Source organism: Amphiura filiformis, chromosome 7 (genome assembly GCF_039555335.1).
Source record: "Amphiura filiformis chromosome 7, Afil_fr2py, whole genome shotgun sequence".
Classification (NCBI taxonomy): domain Eukaryota; kingdom Metazoa; phylum Echinodermata; class Ophiuroidea; order Amphilepidida; family Amphiuridae; genus Amphiura; species Amphiura filiformis.
Window position 1 is genome coordinate 17,828,521 of NC_092634.1, and position 14,609 is coordinate 17,843,129.

Sequence of the window (14,609 nt, forward strand, 5' to 3'; positions counted from 1 at the left end):
ACACGCATCTAATGTATTTTGCAATCCATTTGACTTCCTTGAGAGAGTGACGCCAATAGCTACAGCCTTTGAAAATACCTTTACTTGCTATCTACAGTAGATAGCAAGTATATGTATTCACTGTATAATGCGCACGAATTTCGTTTTGGGATGTAATAATGGCAAATGAATTCAAAAACACTCAGGGCTATAGCTTTCCTACATTTTTAACTTATTTTGCAACTGACGTGAGGGTAATTATTTCGGATTTGAAGCAAATTGGACCACAAATCCTGACACCTATAAAAGTAAACTTGAAACACTCGAGCAAACATGTTTATTTTAGTGTGATCACATAAACAGTTTATCACTGATTTACGATAGCACAATTACATAAGCGCATTGCGCTTGTTTGGTGGATGAAAAGATCTTCAAATTGTCAACATCTTATTCAAACGACCTCAAAATGATCACGAAATGTTAAATCTATACTTTGGAACAAGCACGTAACTATATATTTTGTTAGCACTGAGGGGAACTAGGCAGTAATGACGATCGTGACATAATTTGGGATTCAGCGTATGCTGCTGAATTAGTTTTACTGTGCTGGAATTCTGATGCAACAATTATACCGCCACAAATGTCGCGCCTGTAGTATAATTGTACTGAGATATCACCTAAAAATGTAGATGTAAACTTATCAAAGCTGGAAGGCGATTTCCGAAGCAATTGTTAAATATAAAATCTCATCTACATTCAGATTTCAGATTCATTACCTTTTAATAACATAATGTAATTATTTCATTTATGTCAACTTCGGATTCATGTACTTGAGAGACAGCATATGATAAAGTTCTCCATAAAAATGGAACTTCTTTAATGCTTGTGTGCCAAATGCAACTGTCGACAAAATAATGTGTTGTTGAAGCAGCAATATGCCATGCATTGATGTCGTGAGCGAAGAAATTTCTATTCGATGGCTATGGGTAGTGCGAGTCGGTAGATGATGATAAGTTGTTGTTACACTGGTCCTAAATAATTATATGTTTAGTCATGATGAAGGCCCGGATGCGTAATTTTTTCGCAAAATTTTATTAAATCCTAACCCTAACCCTAACCTTAACACTTAGGCCTACCCTAACCCTAACACTTACCCTAACCCTAACACTTACCCTAACCCTAACACATACCCTAACCCTAACCCTTTCCTATGTGTTCCTATGGGTTATAAACATTTTGCGCCCTTCTGGATGCAGAAAAAAATAAGCGGCCCAGTTGCTTTGTTACTTTGTTTTTAAAGTAAGAGAGGTCAAGGCATATCTTTCTCTTCTGCAAAACCTTGTAGATATTGCCTGCCGTCGCGTCGCGGTGTTAAATGTCTTCATTAGTTCAATCATCGCCGGTAATGACACAATAAGGCTACATGATACCATAGATACTAAAAATTATTTTTAGTATCTATGATGATACAAGAACAAAATGTAGAAAGTGCTACTACCAAACTTTACAGCCTATATAAAAGTGTTTTATAAAACCGTTAACACTTATTCGCCATCCAACTCTATATGTGTGCTAACCTGATCAAATTGAAAACCATCGAATCTCTTCCATCCATGGATTGCAATTTAGAACGCCTATTATCGTTTAGTCAACCTTCATGGTAATTGATAAATCTGTCATGCATGTTTTATGAATTTTAGTTTAAGCTTTAATTATTATCATCTGTATAATATAATACGTAGGGTGTAACTGATAACCGAGAAATTGTCCGTGCATGCTGAAAATATAATTACAGGAAAGAGAAGCGATTTACTGTGGTGATTTCCTATACTCACTGATGTTTAATCCAAAATGAGCGCAACACATGTCATTTGGCAGTACATTAGGAGTAACATTTGATTAGATATTGAAATCAATCTACAAAGAAAGTTATAATATTGACCAACTTCAAGAATTGTTCACCAATACTCAATTTTGTTTGATTTTTTAATAATTATGTATATAACATTTTGAAGTCATCTGTATACTGAAAAAGAGCAAAATCTTCGTGAAATACATTGATCATGTTTTGTCTTTATCTGAATCTTTGAATGCGACAACAAAATTTATATAAAAAATATCATCTCCGCCGGGATTCGAACCCGGAACCTTTGAATACCATCAGCCATTGAGCGGTAGTAGAAGTCCAACGCGCTAATCCATTGCGCCACGGAGACGATGAATTTACACACGGCTTCACAAGATAATAAACACAATTCCGAAATTATACAGTTGTTTGTCACAAATAAAGTATTCAATAAATGGTCATAAAAAGGGTTGGTATAATTATTGATAGTAAAAGTAAAGTATGCGTAAATTAGTGATAGTAAAAGTGAAGTATGCGTATGTTATAATGCAACATATTTTGGCATAATTATCATGATATAATGAGGGCTCACTTATTCTGATTTTGGAATATACCTGTTTATTGATTTCGAACCCCCCGAGTAGTGATGCAGAAGCGTGAAAGTATTGTAGGCCTACATTTTTCCGGAAAAGTACCAAATTTAGCTCAGTTGTAGCTTTTGATGTGCTAAACAAATCTGGAGTAAGGGTCCAATGACTACAAAATATATAAAAAATAATCATCTCCGCCGGGATTCGAACCCGGAACCTTTGAATGCCATCCGCCATTGAGAGGTAGTAGAAGTCCAACGCGCTAATCCATTGCGCCACGGAGACGATGAATTTATATACGGCTTCACAAGATAATAAACACACTTTCGAAATTAAACAGTTGGTTTTTTTTATCATAAATAAAGTATTCAATAAAATGGTCATAAAAAATTATATAATTAGTGATAGTAAAATTAAAGTATGCGTATGTTATCGAATGCAACATATTTTGGCATAATTATCATGATATAATGAGGGCTCACTTATTCTGAATTTGGAATATACCTATAGTGCTGCAGAATAAGCGTGAAAGTTCTGTACATTTTCCCAGAAAAGTACCAAATTTAGCTCAGTTGTAGCTTTTGATGTGTTAAACAAATCTGGAGTAAGGGTCCAATGACTATAAAATATATATATAAAAATAATCATCTCCGCCGGGATTCGAACCCGGAACCTTTGAATGCCGTCAACCATTGTGAGGTAGTAGAAGTCAAACGCGCTAATCCATTGCGCCACGGAGACGATGAATTTAAATGCGGCTTCACAAGATAATAAACACAATTCGAAATTGTCCAGTTGTTTTTTATCACAAATAAAGTATTCAACAAAAGGTCATAAAAATTATATAATTAGTGATATTAAAAGTAAAGTATGCGTATGTTATCGAATGCAACATATTTTGGCATAATTATCATGATATAATGAGGGCTCACTTATTCTGATTTTGGAATATACCTGTTTATTGATTTCGAAACCCCGAGTAGTGCTGCAGAAGCGTGAAAGTATTGTACATTTTTCGGAAAAGTACCAAATTTAGCTCAGTTGTTGCTTTTGATGGGATAAAGGTGCGATGATGGTTATTTAGCGCGTTAGCGCTGCTCAATAGCAAAATTGCAAATTGCGCGGTATTTGCAATTTTCTGTTTTTTCCACGCTAATAGCGCTAATATCGCCGATAGCGTGATAATAGCAAATCTCTGCTATTTCATGCTAATTGTGGTGAACCAATTGCGCGCTATTACCAAAAGTGCTAAAACTGTTCTCGGCAAGGTAAGCGATATTAGCGCTAATAGCGCTAATAGCACTCATTAGCATGAGATACGCTATTAGCGCTAATAGCGTAAGGCGTGCTATTAGCGCTAATACCGACAGGTATGCTAATAACGATATTACAACTCATTGTATTATGTGCCAAATTGTTCATTTTCTGCGAATGGTAGACGCTATCAGCACTAATAGCGCTAATAGCACTCATTAGCGCGAGGTGCGCTATTAGCGCTAATAGCGTAAGGTGTGCTACTAGCGCCAATAGCGTAGTGTATGCTAATAGCGCTATTAGCGCTAATAGCGTAGTGTGTGCTAATAGCGATATTAGCGCTCATTAGTGTATCGTTTGCAAATTTTAAAATTGATCATTTTCTACGGATGGTAGGTGCTATAAGCGCTATTAGCGCTAATAGCACTCATTAGCATGAGATGCGCTATTAGCGCTAATAGCGTAAGGCGTGCTATTAGCGCTATTAGCGCTAATGCCGACAGGTATGCTAATAACGATATTACAACTCAGTGTATTATGTGCCAAATTGTTCATTTTCTGCGAATGGTAGACGCTATTAGCACTAATAGCGCTAATAGCACTCATTAGCGCGAGGTGCGCTATTAGCGCTAATAGCGTAAGGTGTGCTATTAGCGCTCATTAGTGTATCGTTTGCAAATTTTAAAATTGATCATTTTCTACGGATGGTAGGTGCTATTAGCGCTATTAGCGCTAATAGCGCTAATAGCACTCATTAGCATGAGATGCGCTATTAGCGCTAATAGCGTAAGGCGTGCTATTAGCGCTATTAGCGCTAATACCGACAGGTATGCTAATAACGATATTACAACTCATTGTATTATGTGCCAAATTGTTCATTTTCTGCGAATGGTAGACGCTATTAGCACTAATAGCGCTAATAGCACTCATTAGCGCGAGGTGCGCTATTAGCGCTAATAGCGTAAGGTGTGCTACTAGCGCTAATAGCGTAGTGTGTGCTAATAGCGCTATTAGCGCTAATAGCGTAGTGTGTGCTAATAGCGATATTAGCGCTCATTAGTGTATCGTTTGCAAATTTTAAAATTGATCATTTTCTACGGATGGTAGGTGCTATTAGCGCTAATAACGCTAATAGCACTCATTAGCATGAGATGCGCTATTAGTGCTATTAGCGCTATTAGCGCTATGCTAATAACGATATTATAACTCATTGTATTATGTGCCAAATTGTTCATTTTCTGCAAATGGTAGACGCTATTAGCGCTAATAGCACTTATAGCACTCATTAGCGCGAGGTGCGCTATTGGCGCTAATAGCTTAAGGTGTGCTACTAGCGCTATTAGCGCTAATAGCGTAGTGTGTGCTAATACCGATATTAGCGCTCATTAGTGTATCGTTTGCAAATTTTAAAATTGACCATTTTCTACGGATGGTAGGTGCTATTAGCGTAATAGCACTCATTAGCGTGAGATGTGCTATTAGCGCTAATAGCGTAAGGCGTGCTATTAGCGCTATTAGCGCTAATACCGACAGGTATTCTAATAACGATTTTACAACTCATTGTATTATGTGCCAAATTGTTCATTTTCTGCAAATGGTCGACGCTATTAGCGCTAATAGCACTAATAGCACTCATTAGCGCGAGGTGCGCTATTAGCGCTAATAGCGTAGAGTGTGCTAATAGCGATATTAGCGCTCATTAGTATATCGTTTGCAAAATTAAAAATTTATCATTTTCTACGGATGGTAGGTGCTATTAGCGCTAATAGCTCTCATTAGCGTGAGATGCGCTATTAGCGCTAATCGCGTAAGGCGTGCTATTAGCGCTATTGAGCGCTAAACACTCCAAGTGAGTTCCAAAATAAAAGGGCCCCGCAGGGCAACAAAGCTAGTGTGACCGCTGTCCCTACCATCAACATAAAACATCAAGGCCACAGGGCCGGCAGGCCCGAGGCCGGTGACTCCTATACGACCAATAAACACTCCAAGTGAGTTCCAATATAAAAGGGCCCTGCAGGGCAACAAAGCTAGTGTGACCAATGTCCCCACCATCAACAAAAAACATCAAGGCCGCAGGGCCAGCAGGCCCAGGCCGGAGACTCCATACGACAACTAAACACTCCAAGTGAGTTCCAATATAAAAGGGCCCCGCAGGGCAACAAAGCTAGTGTGACCGCTGTCCCCAACATCAACAAAAAACATCAAGGCCGCAGGGCCGGCAGGCCCGAGGCCGGTGACTCCCATACGACAACTAAACACTCCAAGTGAGATCCAATATAAAAGGGCCCCGCAGGTCAAGAAAGCTAGTGTGACCGCTGTCCCCACCATCAACAAAAATATTAAGGCCGCAGGTCCGGCAGGGCCGAGGCCGGAGACTCCATACGACAACTAAACACTCCAAGTGAGTTCAAATATAAAAAGGCCCCGCAGGTCAAGAAACTTAGTATGACCGCTGTCCCCACCATCAGCAACAAACATCAAGGCCGCAGGGCCGGCAGGGCCGAGGCCGGTGACTCCCATACGACAACAAAACACTCCAAGTGAGTTCCAATATTAAAGGGCCCCGCAGGGCAAGAAAGCTAGTGAGACCGCTGTCCCCACCATCAACAAAAACCATCAAGGCCGCAGGGCCGGCAGGCCCGAGGCCGGAGACTCCCATACGACAACTACTCCCCCCAAGTGAGTTCCAACGCACGTGGGCCCCGCAGGCCAATAAACTTTGTGTGACCGCTGTCCCCACCATCAGCAACAAACATCAAGGGCGCAGGGCCGGCAGGCCCGAGGCCGGTGACTCCATACGACAACTAAACACTCCAAGTGAGTTCCAAAATAAAAGGGCCCGCAGGGCAAGAAAGCTAGTGTGACCGCTGTCCTCACCATCAGCAACAAACATCAAGGCCGCAGGGCCGGCAGGCCCGAGGCCGGAGACACCCATACGACAACTAAACACTCCAAGTGAGTTCCAATATAAATGGGCCCCGCAGGGCAACAAAGCTAGTGAGACCTCTGTCCCCACCATCAACAAAAAACATCAAGGTCGCAGGGCCGGCAGGCCCCAGGCTGTTGACTCCCATACGACAACTAAACACTCCAAGTGAGTTCCAATATAAAAGGCCCCCGCAGGGCAACAAACTTAGTGTGACCGCTGTCCCCACCATCAGCAAAAAATATCAAGGCCGCAGGGCCGGAAGGCCCGAGGCCGGTGACTCTCATACGACAACTAAACACTCCAAGTGAGTTCCAATATAAAAGGGCCCCGCAGGGCAACAAAGCTAGTGTGACCGCTGTCCCCACCATCAACAAAAAACATCAAGGCCGCAGGACCGGCAGGCCCGAGGCCGGAGACTCCCCTACAACTAAACACTCCAAGTGAGTTCAAATATAAAAGGGCCCCGCAGGGCAACAAAGCTAGTGTGACCGCTGTCCCCACCATCAACAAGAAATATCAAGGCCGCTGGGCCGGCACACCTGAGGCCGGAGACTCTCATACGACAACTAAACACTCCAAGTGAGTTCAAATATAAAAGTGTGACCACTGACCACTAATAACACGCTTTCCCTAGACTTAGGATCTTTTTTTTAGCACAATTAAATTTGACGTGCTATTATTTGCTATTAGCGCTATTAGCGCTAATAGCACACTGTCCCTAGACTAAGATTCTTTTTAGATTTAGCACAATTGCATATGACGTGCTATTAATTGCTATTAGCGCTATTAGCGCTAATAGCACGCTTTCCCTAGACTTAGAATCTTTTTAGATTTAGCACAATTGCATATGACGTGCTATTATTTGCTATTAGCGCTAATAGCGCTAAAAGCACACTGTCCCTAGACTAAGAATCTTTTTAGATTAAGCACAATTGCATATGACGTGCTATTAATTGCTATTAGCGCTAATAGCGCTATTAGCACGCTTTCCCTAGACTTACAATCTTTTTAGATTTAGCACAATTGCATATGACGTGCTATTAATTGCTATTAGCGCTATTAGCGCTAATAGCACGCTTTCCCTAGACTTACAATCTTTTTAGATTTAGCACAATTGCATATGACGTGCTATTAATTGCTATTAGCGCTATTAGCGCTAATAGCACGCTTTCCCTAGACTTAGAATCTTTTTAGATTTAGCACAATTGCAGATGACGTGCTATTATTTGCTATTAGCGCTAATAGCGCTAAAAGCACACTGTCCCTAGACTAAGAATCTTTTTAGATTAAGCACAATTGCATATGACGTGCTATCAATTGCTATTAGCGCTAATAGCGCTATTAGCACGCTTTCCTTAGACTTACAATCTTTTTAGATTTAGCACAATTGCATATGACGTGCTATTATTTGCTATTAGCGCTAATAGCGCTATTAGCGCTAATATCACGCTTTCCCTAGACTTACAATCTTTTTACATTTAGCACAATTGCATATGACGTGCTATTAATTGCTATTAGCACTAATAGCGGTATTAGCGCTAATAGCACACTGTCCCTAGACTAAGAATCTTTTTAGATTTAGCACAATTGCATATGACGTGCTATTAATTGCTTAGCGCTAATAGCGCTCTTAGCGCTAATAGCGCTATAGCGCTAATAGCGCTATTAGCGCTAAAAGCACGCTTTCCCTAGACTTAGAATCTTTTTAGATTGAGCACAATTGCATATGACGTGCTATTAATTGCTATTAGCGCTAATAGCGCTATTAGCGCTAATAGCGCTATTAGCGCTAATAGCACGCTTTCCCTAGACTTACAATCTTTTTAGATTTAGCACAATTGCATATGACGTGCTATTATTTGCCATTAACGCTAATAGCGCTATTAGCGCTAATAGCACACTGTCCCTAGACTAAGATTCTTTTTAGATTTAGCACAATTGCAAATGACGTGCTATTATTTGCTATTAGCGCTAATAGCGCTATTAGCGCTAAAAGCACGCTTTCCCTAGACTTACAATTTTTTTAGATTTAGCACAATTGCATATGACCTGCTATTATTTGCTATTAGCGCTAATAGCGCTATTAGCGCTATTAGCGCTAATAGCACGCTGTCTCTAGACTTAGAATCTTCTTTACATTTAGCACAATTGCATATGACGTGCTATTAATTGCTATTAGCGCTAATAGCGCTATTAGCGCTATTAGCGCTAACAGCACGCTTTCCCTAGACTTACAAACTGTTTAGATTTAGCACAATTGCATATGACGTGCTATTAATTGCTATTAGCACTAATAGCGGTATTAGCGCTAATAGCACGCTTTCCCTAGACTTAGGATCTTTTTAGATTTAGCACAATTGCATATGACGTGCTATTATTTGCTATTAGCGCTAATAGCGCTATTAGCGCTAATAGCACACTGTCCCTAGACTAAGAATCTTTTTAGATTTAGCACAATTGCATATGACGTGCTATTAATTGCTATTAGAGCTATTAGCGCTAATATCACGCTTTCCCTAGACTTACAATCTTTTTAGATTTAGCACAATTGCATATGACGTGCTATTAATTGCTATTAGCGCTAATAGCGCTAATGGCACGCTTTCCCTAGACTTACAATCTTTTAGATTTAGCACAATTGCATATGACGTGCTATTATTTGCTATTAGCGCTAATAGCGCTAATAGCACACGTCCCTAGACTAAGATTCTTTTTAGATTTAGCACAATTGCATATGACGTGCTATTAATTGCTATTAGCGCTAATAGCGCTATTAGCGCTAATAGCACGCTTTCCCTAGACTTAGAATCTTTTTAGATTGAGCACAATTGCATATGACGTTCTATTATTTGCTATTAGCGCTAATAGCACGCTGTCTCCAGACTTAGAATCTTTTTAGATTTAGCACAATTGCATATGACGTGCTATTAATTGCTATTAGCGCTATTAGCGCTAATAGCACGCTTTCCCTAGACTTACAATCTTTTTAGATTTAGCACAATTGCATATGACGTGCTATTAATTGCTATTAGCGCTAATAGCGCTAATAGCACGCTTTCCCTAGACTTAGAATCTTTTTAGATTCAGCGCAATTGCATATGACGTGCTATTATTTGCTATTAGCGCTAATAGCGCTAATAGCACGCTTTCCCTAGACTTACAAACTTTTTAGATTTAGCACAATTGCATATGACGTGCTATTAATTGCTATTAGCGCTATTTACATATTTGCAAATGAGGCACTAATAACTGCTAAAACGCTAAAAGTGGTTTGGTAATAGCAGTTTTAACGGATTTTTCATTAGCGTTGCTATTAGCGCTATAATGCATAGATATAGCATACTAATTTAAAATGCTAATAGCATTTTTAGCATAATAGCGCTAATTCTGCTATAAGCCATCATCGCACCTTCCTCTTTGATGGGCTAAACAAATCTGGAGTAAGGGTCCAATGACTACAAAATATATAAAAAATAATCATCTCCGCCGGGATTCGAACCCGGAACCTTTGAATGCCATCCGCCATTGAGAGGTAGTAGAAGTCCAACGCGCTAATCCATTGCGCCACGGAGACGATGGATTTACATACAGCGTCACAAGATAATAAACACAATTTCGAAATTATACAGGGTGTCCCATAAAAAATTACCGAGTGAATAAAATTGAACGTAAGTCGAGAATTAGACATCGGATTAAAAAATTAAAAATGTAGCGCATATCCTATTTTATTGTGCATCACATGCGAAAATTTTATTTGATTCGGTTAAATGGTTGCGAAGAAATTAACAATTACACAATGCGCGCATCAATGCAGCTCATTCCAAGTTTGACCAACAGGCGCTTTTTTCATACTCGCTCATCGCTTCCTAAAGTGTGTGTATCTCATTAAATTTAGTCCATATTATCTATTTTATAATCCGACGGTGTTATGTTATTCATGTTTTCACTGAAGATGAATAACAATTTGTCCGAGAAAACTCTGATTTCTGCAATTGGAAGCTTTCCAACTTTAATTCTTTATGTTGTGCAAATATTTTATATTTTAACTTTCCAAAGAACATTTAAGCCAAGAATGACAATGAAGCTTACAGCTTTACGTGGATTTTTTATACCATGCAACATTAATGTTGAAGTTTTAAATGATTCAACTTTACATTACAATTTCTTGAAAATATTCCAAAAACATTATAATGTGTGTGAGAATATTTTTAAGCCAGCAGATGGAATTCTTTATGCAATAATTCTTTGTACAACATTTATATCAACATTAACGAAAAAAGATAATGTACAACTACCGAGCATCATCTTACACGCAGGCTTTCATTTTCAATATCGTGCAGGTTGTCAAAAATGAACAAAACCTATAATTAAATGTTTTGCAAGAAACAGATTATTACAAAGAACGAAAGGGGTTTCACGGTACAAAATATGAAACCCATTACAGTTAACCACTAGTGCGCATTGTGTTGAATGATCTTTCTTTCAAACTTGGAATGAAGTGAATTGATGCATGCGTTATTTCTTCGCAATCAGTCAAACGATTCCGGTAAAATTGGCGTATAAGATGCAAAATAAGATGGGCTACACGTTGATTTTTGGATTCTGATGTCTATTTCTCGACCTATGTCCAAATTCATTCGCCCGGTAATTTTTCTGGGACACACTGTACAAATAAAGTATTCAATAAATGGTAATAAAAAAAGTTTATATAATTAGTGATATTAAAAGTAAAGTATACGTATGTTATCGAATGCAACATATTTTGGCATAATTATCATGATATAATGAGGGCTCACTTATTCTGATTTTGGAATATACCTGTTTATTGATTTCGGAACCCCGAGTAGTGCTGCAGAAGCGTGAAAGTATTGTACATTTTTTCGGAAAAGTACCAAATTTTGCTCAGTTGTAGCTTTTGATGTGCTAAACAAATCCAATGACTACAAAATATATAAAAAAATAATCATCTCCGCCGGGATTCGAACCCGGAACCTTTGAATGCCATCCGCCATTGAGAGGTAGTAGAAGTCCAACGCGCTAATCCATTGCGCCACGGAGACGATGAATGTTCATACCGCTTCACAAGATAATAAACACACTTTCGAAATTATACTGTTGTTTGTCACAAATAAAGTATTCAATAAAATGGTCATAAAAAATTATATAATTAGTGATAGTAAAAGTAAAGTATGCGTATGTTATCGAAATCAACATATTTTGGCATAATTATCATCAGATAATGAGGGCTCACTTATGAATAATTTTGATTTTGGGATCTACCGGTTTATTGATCTCGAAACCCCGAGTAGTGCTGCAGAAGCGTGAAAGTATTGTACATTTTTCCGGAAAAGTACCAAATTTAGCCGAGTTGTAGCTTTTGATGCGCTAAACAAATCTGCAGTAAGGGTCCAATGACTACAAAATATATAAAAAAATTATCATCTCCGCCGGGATTCGAACCCGGAACCTTTGAATACCATCCGCCATTGAGAGGTAGTAGAAGTCCAACGCGCTAATCCATTGCGCCACGGAGACGATGAATTTACACACTGCGTCACGAGGTAATAAACACAATTTCGAAATTATACAGTTGCTGAATAAAGTATTCAATAAATGGTAATAAAAAAGTGTATATAGTAAAAGTAAAGTATGCGTATCTTATCGAATGCAACATATTTTGGCATAATTATCATGATATAATGAGGGTTCACTTATTGGACAATTCTAGATTTTGGGATCTACCGGTTTATTGATCTCGAAACCCCGAGTAGTGCTGCAGAAGGGTGAAAGTATTTTGCATTTTCCCGGAAAAGTACCAAATTTAGCTCAGTTGTAGCTTTTGATGTGCTAAACAAATCTGGAGTAAGGGCCAACATTATTTCTTTGCAATTATTTTCTTTTTGCATCTTCTTTATATTCAATTGTACTAATGTCTCATCTTATCATATCTGTTTACCGTAAGGCATGGTAGAAGTCTTTTTTGATTGTTCTTATATAATAATACTGAACAATTCTGGTTTATTTTTCCAAGATGTCCGCCATTTTCAACTGGCCGCTGATTTAGTTGAAAACACCAATACATGCATAATAAATAATTGCAGGATAGGCTATTCTGCTTATTTTTAAGGGCTGGGGTATGAACGTTTGGACAGTATTTATTGTGGGACATTAGAGCACATCAGACATATCGAATTGCATTCTGAATACGAAGAATGTCATTCTGATATCAAATAATTTAGATTTTTGAAATTCGCAATTTAATACACATTTTATGGCAAATCATTAAAATTGATATTTTTGATATTTAACAGTACTTGAAGTAAACTTTATAAATCTGATGATTTATACTTAAAGTGTATGTAGGTGGGATGAAAAGCCGACGATCAATTGAAAATTCTGACCTTTCGTATTGAAGATATGGATTTTGTTTCACAAAACACCAAAAAAAATTAGGTCTTTTTGGGAAAAAAATCCATATCTTCAATATGAAAGGTCAAAATTTTCAATTGACCGTCGGCTTTTCCTCCCTGCTACATACACTTTAAGAATATGTCATTAGATTTATATAATTTACTTCGAGGACTGTTATATATCAAAAATTTGAAAAATATCAAATTTTTATAATTTGTCATAAAATTTGTATTATATATTAATTTTAAAAAAATGAAAATTATTTGATATCAGAAAGACATGCTTCGTATTCAGAATGCAATTCGATAGGTCCGAGGTGCTCTCATGTCCCACAAAAAAATACTGTCGAAACGCAATAAACGCTCATTTTAGATCCCTTAAGGGAAAGATTCATTTGAGATTAAAAACAAATACAGATGTTTACAGGTTCATTATGGTGTGGAGCAAACAATAAAACCATGACATATGGAAACCTATCACCTTTTTATGATCGAAAGTAACTCCTGTTGTGAATATATTCCCGTTCTTCTTTTCGAATAACATGGATGGTTGAACATAACGCAATGTTAAAAACTGTCCATGTATATCTAATGTTTTAAGATATAACACAAAATTACAAATACGCAAAACTGTAATAAAATTAAGCGCCTAGAAAGACTTATTTGTATGCCATCACATAAGAGCTTGACGGTGAATTATTAATCACCTATGTATGGTAATAACTATGGTCCTACTATACTACATTATTATTAACATGTTGTATCGATTATGATTTTAACATGATTATGAGTAATAAACATGTTGCTAATAAAATATAATTAAAATATGTTGCTAATAAGTTACCGTTTACTTAGTGCAAGTGCACTAAATGGTATACCATATACCCGTTCTTAATCTTTAATTATTTTATCATGTTGATGGCTGACGATATGAAAAAACACACACTGCTCTGGTATCTATCCATCATGTAGCATTTAACAGTATTTCAAAATTAAAATACATGTACTAATATATCGGAACATTAAAGGTGTCAAAATGCAGATTATGGTATCAGGTGAAAGCTCATATTTTTCTCATTAACATATTGAAATTAGGCGTTCCAAACAACAAAGAAATCGTCAAAAATAATTCGTCAAAATGTGGTATACCACATTATTGACTAATTCAGCAGTTTTTTGATGATATCTTCGGAAATACACCGATGATATCATTCATTTGCTATCAATTTATTACATGGTCATAATGATTATCGTTAATAAAAACACTATAGACTACCAGTTTTACGCTGTATTAAATGTCAATAATTCCATGAAGAATTGGTCGCATTTACAATGAACATTTACACGATCTTTTTGCATGAATACTTGAAAGGGACAACAGTTTATGTTATACATAAGTTTTAAAGAATTTGGTTTTCCAAATATATCAGGTCACCTTCCTTTAAGCCTCAACTTGAATCATGTCAATAGATCGTAGGTAACAACTATATATGGATAAGCTACTAGCTGCTACTTGAATGTTGCTTATACATATTATAGATATTATAGCAATAGCCATTTATTGCATTACACTACAAAGTATCTACACAAAAATGCTGAGC

General features: G+C 37.6%; 6 non-coding genes across 6 annotated transcripts; all 6 read right to left on the reverse strand.

The window, feature by feature from the left end:
• Positions 1 to 2,099: 2,099 nt before the first annotated feature.
• On the reverse strand, positions 2,100 to 2,195 carry Trnar-ucu (transfer RNA arginine (anticodon UCU)). The gene is made up of 2 exons: positions 2,158 to 2,195; positions 2,100 to 2,135 (listed from the first exon to the last, which is right to left on the reverse strand). It is a non-coding gene; the product is annotated as a tRNA-Arg (tRNA).
• A 409-nt stretch (positions 2,196 to 2,604) lies between these two features.
• Trnar-ucu (transfer RNA arginine (anticodon UCU)) lies at positions 2,605 to 2,700 on the reverse strand. The gene is made up of 2 exons: positions 2,663 to 2,700; positions 2,605 to 2,640 (listed from the first exon to the last, which is right to left on the reverse strand). It is a non-coding gene; the product is annotated as a tRNA-Arg (tRNA).
• A 360-nt stretch (positions 2,701 to 3,060) lies between these two features.
• Trnar-ucu (transfer RNA arginine (anticodon UCU)) lies at positions 3,061 to 3,156 on the reverse strand. Its single transcript has 2 exons — positions 3,119 to 3,156; positions 3,061 to 3,095 (listed from the first exon to the last, which is right to left on the reverse strand). It is a non-coding gene; the product is annotated as a tRNA-Arg (tRNA).
• Positions 3,157 to 10,076: 6,920 nt separating this feature from the next.
• Positions 10,077 to 10,172, reverse strand: Trnar-ucu (transfer RNA arginine (anticodon UCU)). The gene is made up of 2 exons: positions 10,135 to 10,172; positions 10,077 to 10,112 (listed from the first exon to the last, which is right to left on the reverse strand). It is a non-coding gene; the product is annotated as a tRNA-Arg (tRNA).
• Positions 10,173 to 11,562: 1,390 nt separating this feature from the next.
• On the reverse strand, positions 11,563 to 11,658 carry Trnar-ucu (transfer RNA arginine (anticodon UCU)). Its single transcript has 2 exons — positions 11,621 to 11,658; positions 11,563 to 11,598 (listed from the first exon to the last, which is right to left on the reverse strand). It is a non-coding gene; the product is annotated as a tRNA-Arg (tRNA).
• A 379-nt stretch (positions 11,659 to 12,037) lies between these two features.
• Trnar-ucu (transfer RNA arginine (anticodon UCU)) lies at positions 12,038 to 12,133 on the reverse strand. The gene is made up of 2 exons: positions 12,096 to 12,133; positions 12,038 to 12,073 (listed from the first exon to the last, which is right to left on the reverse strand). It is a non-coding gene; the product is annotated as a tRNA-Arg (tRNA).
• Between the last annotated feature and the right edge of the window lie 2,476 nt (positions 12,134 to 14,609).